The following is a 9,426-nucleotide window of genomic DNA, read 5'->3' on the forward strand; positions in this document are numbered from 1 at the left end:
TATTTTAATTGTAACAATCTCCTGAGAGTCTGGAATAATTAATACAACTTTCAAATTATTGGAAGTATCATATTTAGGGAATCTGAAAACATATATCAAATCAATAATTTCCCTTATGAAAATTTGTGTGTCTTGTATAAATTCCATAATCCTAATTTGACAGGAAGCATGGGAAGCACTTGCTATTGCCGACACGGTTTCTGCTTCTGTGGCTGTGTCTACTAAACCTACCATCTTTGACACCACCACCATTGTTTCAAATAGAAATTTACATATTTCCAAATGCTCTGTTTTCAAGTGCTAACTACTACCTCTATGAAAGATTGCCAGAAAATGTTGTTACCAAAAGGTTAAAGTTTAGTGAACTTATTGAAGTAAAATAGAGCATCCCCTTGACATTGTCTCAGTAGTGTCTCCAGAGGTGAGACAGGAGATGATATCTACATTGTTTTTAGCTCTGGGATATTTGATTTTTAAGGCAGTTCTTCAGACTTGAAACTTCTTGGAATTACACAGAAATTGTGATATAAAAGCCTTAGATTGATGGGCACAGGAAAGAGAGGGGTTTAAGTGAGTTAGCCATTCATATAGATAAACAAGCTGTTTTGCTTCCTCCAGTCTTAGCTACAAAAACAAGTATTTCTTGGAGTATGTGGTTAATTTTGTTTGTCTTTAGTAAATTTTAACATAGGACCAGTTAAGTTAATTTTGTTTGTTTTCAGCAAGTTTTAACAAGCATTTTGGTTTAACATTCATAGCCATGAGTGTGAGGAAACATTCCAGAATTTGACTACCAATTTGGATTTTTGAGAACTAAAAGTTGAGAAAAAAGTATAGGGAAAGTAACTGTAAATAGCAATCAAGGAGTTCTTTTGTGTTGCAGCTGGTTAAGGACCCAGCATTGTCACTAGCATGGGTTGCTGCCATGGTTTGAGGTCAATCCCTGGCCCAGGAACTTCCACATTCTGAAGGCATGACCAAAAAAAAAAAAAAAAAAAGCAATAAAAATATTGCTACCAACCCCCCCAATCAAATTTATATATATGTACACATGAATTATATATCAAGCAAAGTTTTGCATATTTGTAACATACAAATATCCTATGTGTGTAATTAAGTTAATGGCTCGAAAAGGCTTTATAATGATAAATACTAAATATTTTCCATATCATAACTTTTATTCCAAAGGAATATATTATCTGGTCCAAAATTTCAAAGATGAAATCACAGAAGAGCTGCCTGGGTTAGAGATGAGGTTCATAATACATTTGTAAGCTTGTGTCTTTGTTTCATTAGTGTCTTTTGAGTTATGACCTAGGAAGGCCAAGTGTGGTATTATTTTCTATTTACTACATGTCCATATGCAACAGAGGAGCCAACAAAAAGAAAAAAATCTTTGAGAGATAAATAACATTTTTAAAAATATCTTCATGCCATCTCTCTATACCTATCATTTTTTTCTCTTTTTCCTATTGCTCATTTTTGTTTATTTTTCTCTCTTACATTATTTTTTTTTAAATTGGGATAGGATTGATATACAAAAAGCTGTACATGTTTAGTATATACGTCTTGATGAGTTTGAAGATAGTATACATCCATGAAACTGTCACCATTAACAATGCCATAAATAAAACCCATCCTTTTAAGTACTTTTTGAGAATATATATTACTATTTTCATTTTTTTTTTCCATTTCTTGGGCTACTCCCGCAGCATGTGGAGGTTCCCAGGCTAGGGGTCCAATTGGAGCTGCAGCCACCAGCCTACACCAGAGCCACAGCAACGCAGGATCCAAGCCTCGTCTGCAACCCACACCACAGCTCACGGCAACGCTGTATCCTTAACCCACTGAGCAAGGCCAGGGATCGAACCTGCAACCTCATCGTTCCTAGTCAGATTCGTTAACAACTGAGCCACGACGGGAACTGTATTGCTCTTTTCAGATGTATATCATCAGTGAAACTGGTTTTAAAATTGTATTTTGTTTACAGTTTTCAATATGTCATTCTAAAGACATGGGGCTTGGATTCAGTTAAGTCTGAATTCTTGGATCTGTCATTTACTACTTGCGTGACTAGATAATTTAATGTAGTTAACCTACTAAAGTCTGTTCTCTGTACTCCAAAGTGGAAATAATAACACCTTATGAGATTAGTGTGGGATTAAATGAAGAAATGAAAGCAAATGCTTAACATATAGTAAGAATTATGCGTTGAATTGTATCCTACAAAACTTTGCTTGTTGAAGTTCCTCAAAAATGTCACCTTATTTGGCAATAGAGTTATTGCAGATGTAACAGTTGAGATGAGGTCATCAAGGTGGACTCTAATCCAGTATGACTGCTGTCCTTATAAAAAGGGGGAAAACTATGCATAGAGACTTGCACACAGGGAGAACATCACATGAAAATGAAGGCACATGAAGATCCGAGTGATGAGTCTACAAGCTGAGAAGTGCCAGAGTTGCCAGCAAACCGCCAAAAGCCAGACAAGAGACCAGGAATAAATTCTATCTCACAGTCCTCAGAAGGAACCAGCCATTCTGACACCTTAATCTTGGACTCCCAGCCTCCAGGACTATGAAGCAATACATTTCTGTCGTTAAGCCACCTAACTGATGGTACTTTGCTAGAGTAGCATTAGCATACTATACAGTGGTCTCAGCAAACCTTCACCTCATATAGTCATTTTGCTACTGACCCAACAGGTGATTCAGACCTTTGAGTTTCATAAACTATTATATAAGGTTATTTACATATTTTTCATAAATCATTAAGATGAGTACTTTATTATTAGTGAGCATTAAAATTTCTAATTGCTTTATGTTTCAACATTCTTATATCATTATATCATTTATGTTTTCTTCCTGAATAGGAAAAGATGTCCCCAGCATCAAATTTATGTAAAACAGCAAAGTTTTATTATTGTCTAATGTAAGCCAAAATGGTATTCTGTATTTTAACAACTCATTTATTTAAATGCATATTTATAATCAAAGCTAATTAAATTCTTTTATAAATCTGTTCCAAAACATAGATTTAAATATATGCATTTTAAAAGTGATTACTAACTAATTTCAATACATATCATTTGTTTTTTTTTTTTCCTATACAGAATTTTTGGAAAGTATAACCTAACAAAATGTGCATTCTATTTCTTTTGCTAACCTTGAGGCTATGAAAATAAACTCACATTCAAATTCCAATATTGTGAAAACTGGAGGCCTTGGGACTAAAGAAAAATGCTGAAAAACATTTAGAAAAATTCAAGTATTTATTGGAAATAAGCTGGGAAGGGCTTTTTAATTGAATGGTGTTTGGAAAGCAACAAGAATGTACTGTCAAATGTATAAAAGTCAACATCTCTCCAAGAGGAAAGACAAGAAAGGGATTGGTGTTTTATTACATATTTTCCTGAAGTATTTTAAAGTAGCTATAACATAGCATTTATATGACCTGAATGCAGGGTAGATTGATAATTTTCTAAACGACTCCTCATTGGAAATGATTTCTAAGAGTTGAAATCATGATAGCATCAAATCATTTTCTGTCATTATTATTACCTAATAACACGGAGAGAAACACAGAACCCGATTCCCTCAGGAGTTTAACATCCAGCAAGAAATCTACTTTGCCATCACTTGAGTAAATTATCATCAGAACAAGCTTTTGTCCATTACTTTGAGGGATACGGAAAATAGCAGTAAGATAAGAAGTCCTCTATGATATTTTGATTTATAATAAATATGCCTTTGATTTTTGTCCCCATTTTTGGCACAGAGCTCCTTAAACCTTTGAAATTGCTTAAGTGATGAGGGACTAATGGTGTTTTTTATTATTTTAATGAAATGACCTTTGGAAAGCCCTTGGATCACCTAAGGATGGGGGCTGGTTGCCAGGAGTACCAACCAGGAGATTAGAGGATTAGAACTTTCAGTCTTAGTCCCGCCCCCAGTCTGTGGGTGTGGAGAAGGGCTGGAGGATAAATTAATTACCAAAGGCCAGTGATTTAATCATTCTTGCCTTTGTAATGAAGTCTCCATGAAAACCCAAAAGAGCAGGTTTAGAAAGCTTCCAGATGAGTGAATGTATGGAGATCATGGGAGTGGCCCATGCAGAGAGCATGGAAGTTCCGCACACACACACACTGGAATTGGGTCCAGGAACCCTAAAAGATTGACTCTCCTTTGAAAAACAAGCATGAGAACAACAGAGACCCAGTAGTCATTTATTCATTTAACAAATATGTATGGAGATCTGTTAGATGAAATGCAAGTAACTGGGCATAAAGAGCATGATTCTAAAATAAGGAAAATAAAACATCTTCCATAAGGTGCATATACTATGAGAGATAAATAACTTAAAAAGTTAGGTAATCTACAAATTCTGAAATTCTATGAAGAAAACAAAGTGAGTACTCTAATAATAAAAATTGAGAGCCTGAAGGTAGAGAAAGAGTTGTTTGTATTTTTGGTCAAAACTCTTAGAGGAAGAGGTTAGGACCAGATAGAGAAAGAGAGGCAAGACCTGCAAACAGTAGGTAAAGAGTGTTCTAAATCCCTAATGAACATATGCGAAGTCCTAAGGTGAGGAAGAACTTGCTGTATATCCTGGGAAGAGGGCAATAGGTTAAACCTAGAGGTATAATAGGGAACAAATCGTAGAAAAGCTTTATAAGTCATAAGAAGAAGCCCGGATTGTAACTGTAAAAAGTATCAAAAGGGTATTGAAAGTTTTACAGCAGGAAGATTTTTAAGCCTAGTATTTGCTTTTTTGATTTAGATCCTGTATGGAGACAAAAAGAAGACAAGATTCAGTGGGAGACTGGTGAGTGGACCACCACAGAAATGGAGGACAGATGATATGATGGTTTGAAGCAGGCTAGTAAGGTAAAAATAGAGGGAATTGCATAAACTTAAGGTGTTACTGGAGGTGGAAATATACAGAAACTGATTTTTGACTGCTTTTGGGCGATGAGCATACCCCAAAAGTACAATTACTTGATTGAGCAGCTCAGAGGATGGTGTTAACCTTCCCAAGGATGGGAAGAATCAGGAGGAAATATGAGCCGATTTGAATGTTTTCACCCTACTACTCTTTGTCCTTTAACCTTTAATATACGATTGAATGCTGTGGTCTTTCAGGTATAATCCGAGTTCTGGTAGTCTTTCAGATGACTAAAGAATTTAAACCAGTCTGTATGTTAAGCAGCCACTGGTCTTAGAGCACACAACTACAGTTGTCATCTCATCTCATTTTTACTCCAGTCTCTCACCAGAGTTAAAGAAGTTAACTAATACAAAAGTGAAGTTGTGATGATGACCAACTTCAGCCTTGAGAGCTTACAACTTCTTGTGAAAATTATTAATTGTGTTTCTACATCTCTCTGTTTTTTAGTTTCATTTAGATGCATTTGAGGTGAATAAGAACAGGTCTTTTAAGCAACTTTAGTTATAAAACAAATTTACCAGAATATGTTTTGTAGAACTTTGGTTCTTTGAAATGAGGTGTGAATAAAGTTTCTGTGATCAAGTACCTACTGGTTTTTATCACATATAGAAAATTTATTTTATTGTATGATATATAGTACTGTTTATAGTATGATATATAGTACTGATTAAATATTTGGAAAATTAAGTAAAGCAATTGAACCCGATGAAAACAAAACAAAACAAAACAAAACCATTACTAGTAGCCCAGAGTCCTATTTTCCTTTGTTTAACCTGAAAGTGTACCTAATCTGGCTACTTATGACCACCTAGACTTCATGTCTTTGAATGGAACTCCAGTGTCCTTCGATAGTGTATATTTTCACCCATTTTATAAGTGTTTGCTGGTATTATCAACAAAGAGTCCCCTTTTTTGATCAGTTTATCAAGAGATGACATCTACATCTTGAAAGAAAAACTAACACATCATCTTCAGCCTTTTGGACATCCTGGCTCTCTTGGAAAATCATTCAGCCTCTGAGATATAGAAATGAATCTGGTCATCTCTGTTTACGGCCCCACAGTGTTAGGCACCCAAAGAACCAAGGTATTCTAAATCTCACCACTATAACTCATGGCATAATAGTACAGATGTGTGAGAAGCTCTTCCCTGATGTACTGGTGTAAAGTTTCCAGCACCATGTACTTGACACAGTAGCTTCTCTCGAAGAACATGTGATCATGGCATCCTCTTTGATTTCTCTGGGATTCAAACAGACTTTGACCATTATCTAGAAGGAATTTATACAAAATATTGTGTAAGGCACATTTAAAATTCAAGGTGACTAATATGATGTCCCATTTTGTTGAAAATATAGGGAATATAAAGAGAGTGTTTTCTGGTTTGAATTCTCATGTTGATTTCCTGGTGGAAGCCTGATTTCCTGGCTTTTAAAACGGTGTTTGGGATATCTTTGCTTTTTTGTTTCTACTTTTAGTAACAACTACTTTACTGTTCATGCAGAATTTTTCCTGTGATTCCTTATAGATATTGTAGATGAAAAGTGAACCTTCTGTGTTGATTATTGGCAAATGTCTTCCCTTCTCCTCATTTCATTAATCAGGAGTTGTTAGGGTGCTTGTGAGCTCATGGTAAAGATATTTGATCTCCATCAAATAGTTACTAAGAGCCTACTTGATTTCAAAATGACACAGGGTTTCTTTGGAATTCTGGCTCTAGCATTTACTACATGTATGGTAAATAAGGATATCTAATTCAGAATTATTGTGACAGTTGCATGGAATAAAGTCTGTTAGGGAGCTTATTTAGCATAATGCTTTGCTATTTGTAATCATTCAACAAAAAATGATGTAGAAAAATTAAAAGCTACTTTGGTTGTTACAATATCACAAAGATTGAAAAATCACAATCCTTTCAGTGACTGGGTAGAAAATAGAATAAAGGAGAGGAAAAGAGTCTGAAAGACTCTTGGCCAAGTGATGATCAAATTCTAGCTAGAGAAATGTTTGTGAAACTGGGGTAGATTTATCAGATAGTGTGTAGGGTTTAGAGGATATGAGACAAAGAAATGGGATACAAACAGGAGATCCCAGAGTCTGTCTGGGATTACTGGGTAGATGGTGCTGCCCCTTCTGAGTTGAATTGGAAACATAAGCTTTAACAAAATGGTAGTAAAACCACGACACTACAGGTAAGTTTCCATGGCAGTATCTATAAAGTTTTCATTCCTTATGCCTTTTCCTCTGAAGACTCCAGGTGAGTACAAGCAACCATCTATGAATACCTGTCATTCACTGGCCTTTATTAAAGCCCATATTCTATAAACTATAACAGCTTTTAGGTACCTGTTTTTGTTTTGTTCATGTTTATATATTAACTGCTTATATTAATTAGTAATATTAAGTAATCATACAAAGCTTGTGATTACTGTCAGTGTTTGGAGGATTAGAAAAAAAATCTGTGATTTTATAGGGGTGATAGAAGGAAGAAAATAAAGAGAATACAGGCATTTATTGACTGTCCTATAAACTTAAAACCGCTGTCTAATCTCTTAAAAAAATACAATTTTTCAGTTTAAAAACATAATATTAAAAAGAAGGATTTTAACTAGAGCCACTTTTTACTGAAAGTTGGTGTCTGCTGATATGCTAGTAGAAGTTGAAGGCGTATTAGACAGGAGTAATTTAATTTCCATAAATATGTTTTCTTATTATTGTTTCCAGATGGTATAAATGGATTTTCTTCTTTGAAATTATTTCTTATGTGACTAAGTAATTGGTAAGATTCACAGTTTAGGTTGTACTGTAGAAATTAGCAAAGAAATACTACTGAAGTCACATCTTCTTAGAATTTCTGTGATTTCTAAGTGCACATTTCCTCTCTGTCTTCTATCTCTGTGTCTCTGTTTTTGTGTCTCCCTCTCTTTGGATATATGGGGCCGAAATACAGATAAAACAACTTAAATACAAATAAAGTACAGCTCTTTCAATAAAGAGGTATCAAGATCACATACATAATTCCATTTCTGTTTCTCAGAAGGGCCAGTGGCAAGGCCAGGTAGAAGCCACAGGATTGGCAATATATAAAACATGGCCACTAATTGCTGGGTTTGTTGCACACAATTAGCATGCAACACAGGTTAGTCAATGGAGAGAAAATAGGAAGGGGGTAAGACACAACTCCAAGGAAAAGTCCTAGAAGGAAGTATTTCAGTATATCCTGCGGTCTCTGGTCCATCAAGAGACAAGATAAGCAAGAGTGGGAAGTCGCCCTCTGCTCCTACAAGGCCTTGGGCAGGGCCTGTCTAGACCTACTCTCAACAGGTGGAGTCTCGGACTCAGTGAAGTCCAAGAGCCTTTAAGTCGCTTGGCTCAGCCGTCTTTCTAAGGAATCTATCAGTAGGGTGTAATGATTACATCCCAAGGGGTCTTGTCTACTGGTTGTTCCTTCTGTTCCAGTGACATAGTTGGCAAACAAATTTCATCTGAAGTAATCCTCTCAGTTTATCACGCTAAGACACTTGCAATCCTATAGCACACTTGTAAATCTGTATTTAGTACTGGTTCTCTTTTGGATATGATATGAGTTAGGTTAAATAAAATATCTTGGTCTTGTTCTTTCGGCAGTTGAGATAGATAAGCATATTGCAAAGGGTTTTTTCTTTGAAGCACTATTTCTGAAGAGCCTTCTCAGAAAAGAGTTATAGGATCACATGTGGCTACAAAATGCTACACAAAATACTATGGTCTTAGAGATTCACCGTGCACATGGCATTTTAAAGGCTCTGAAAGTATAGCCTAAAAAGGAAAAAAAAAAAAGAAAAAAGTTTAATTTTGTTCAACTTGGTTTTAACAAACCTGTTTAATGATGTACCATCTTTTTATCTAATATCTCAGAAATACTGAGATAGAGGATCATTGAAAATACATTTCAGAGGTAAATGTTTATGGTAATTTTTTCCAAGTCCTCAACAGAAACAAGGTATACTTTAGTAAATACTCTCAATTGCAAGAAACATGAATCTAGCCCGATGAGCTTAAATAGACAAAATACAGTAAATTACAAAAATTTAGGGATGAAAATGAAGAGGAGGGATAAGATGGAGCCATGGAAATAAAATAAATCCAGGCAGTTGAATAAGAAACAAGATTCTATCTCCATCATGTATCTCTCATTTCTTCTGCATGCCTATGCCTGGCATTATCTTCTTTTTCAGTCCACATGGTTGAAAACTTGGTCATAACAAATTCCAAGTTTACATGTTCCTGTTCAGTCTCCAGGAGAAACCCTGAATAAAATTTTTCTTGGCTCCAATGTAACATTTTTGTGGAGAGAGCTGATTTGCCCAGATTGAGTCAGGACCCACCCCTGGGCATATTGCCTGTTACCAAATAAATAAGATCTTCTTACAAAAACATGATGGCTCTCATTCTAAAATGTACATGGAACAAGGAAAAGCAAGGTGATTCCCAGAAACAC

General features: G+C 35.4%; 1 long non-coding RNA gene across 1 annotated transcript in view; it reads left to right on the top strand.

Moving 5' to 3' along the window:
- LOC110257446 (uncharacterized) overlaps positions 1-8,772 on the top strand; it is a 425,451-nt gene extending 416,679 nt beyond the window's left edge. The window contains exon 4 of the long non-coding RNA XR_002340035.2: positions 4,780-8,772. This is a non-coding gene — a long non-coding RNA (uncharacterized LOC110257446). The remainder of the gene's footprint in view (positions 1-4,779) is intronic.
- The last annotated feature ends 654 nt before the right edge of the window (positions 8,773-9,426 follow it).

Source organism: Sus scrofa, chromosome 17, assembly GCF_054392235.1.
Source record: "Sus scrofa isolate SSC_HxYL_T2T_F1_AM1 chromosome 17, Sscrofa_HxYL_maternal_Yorkshire_Landrace_v2.0, whole genome shotgun sequence".
NCBI classification, from domain to species: domain Eukaryota; kingdom Metazoa; phylum Chordata; class Mammalia; order Artiodactyla; family Suidae; genus Sus; species Sus scrofa.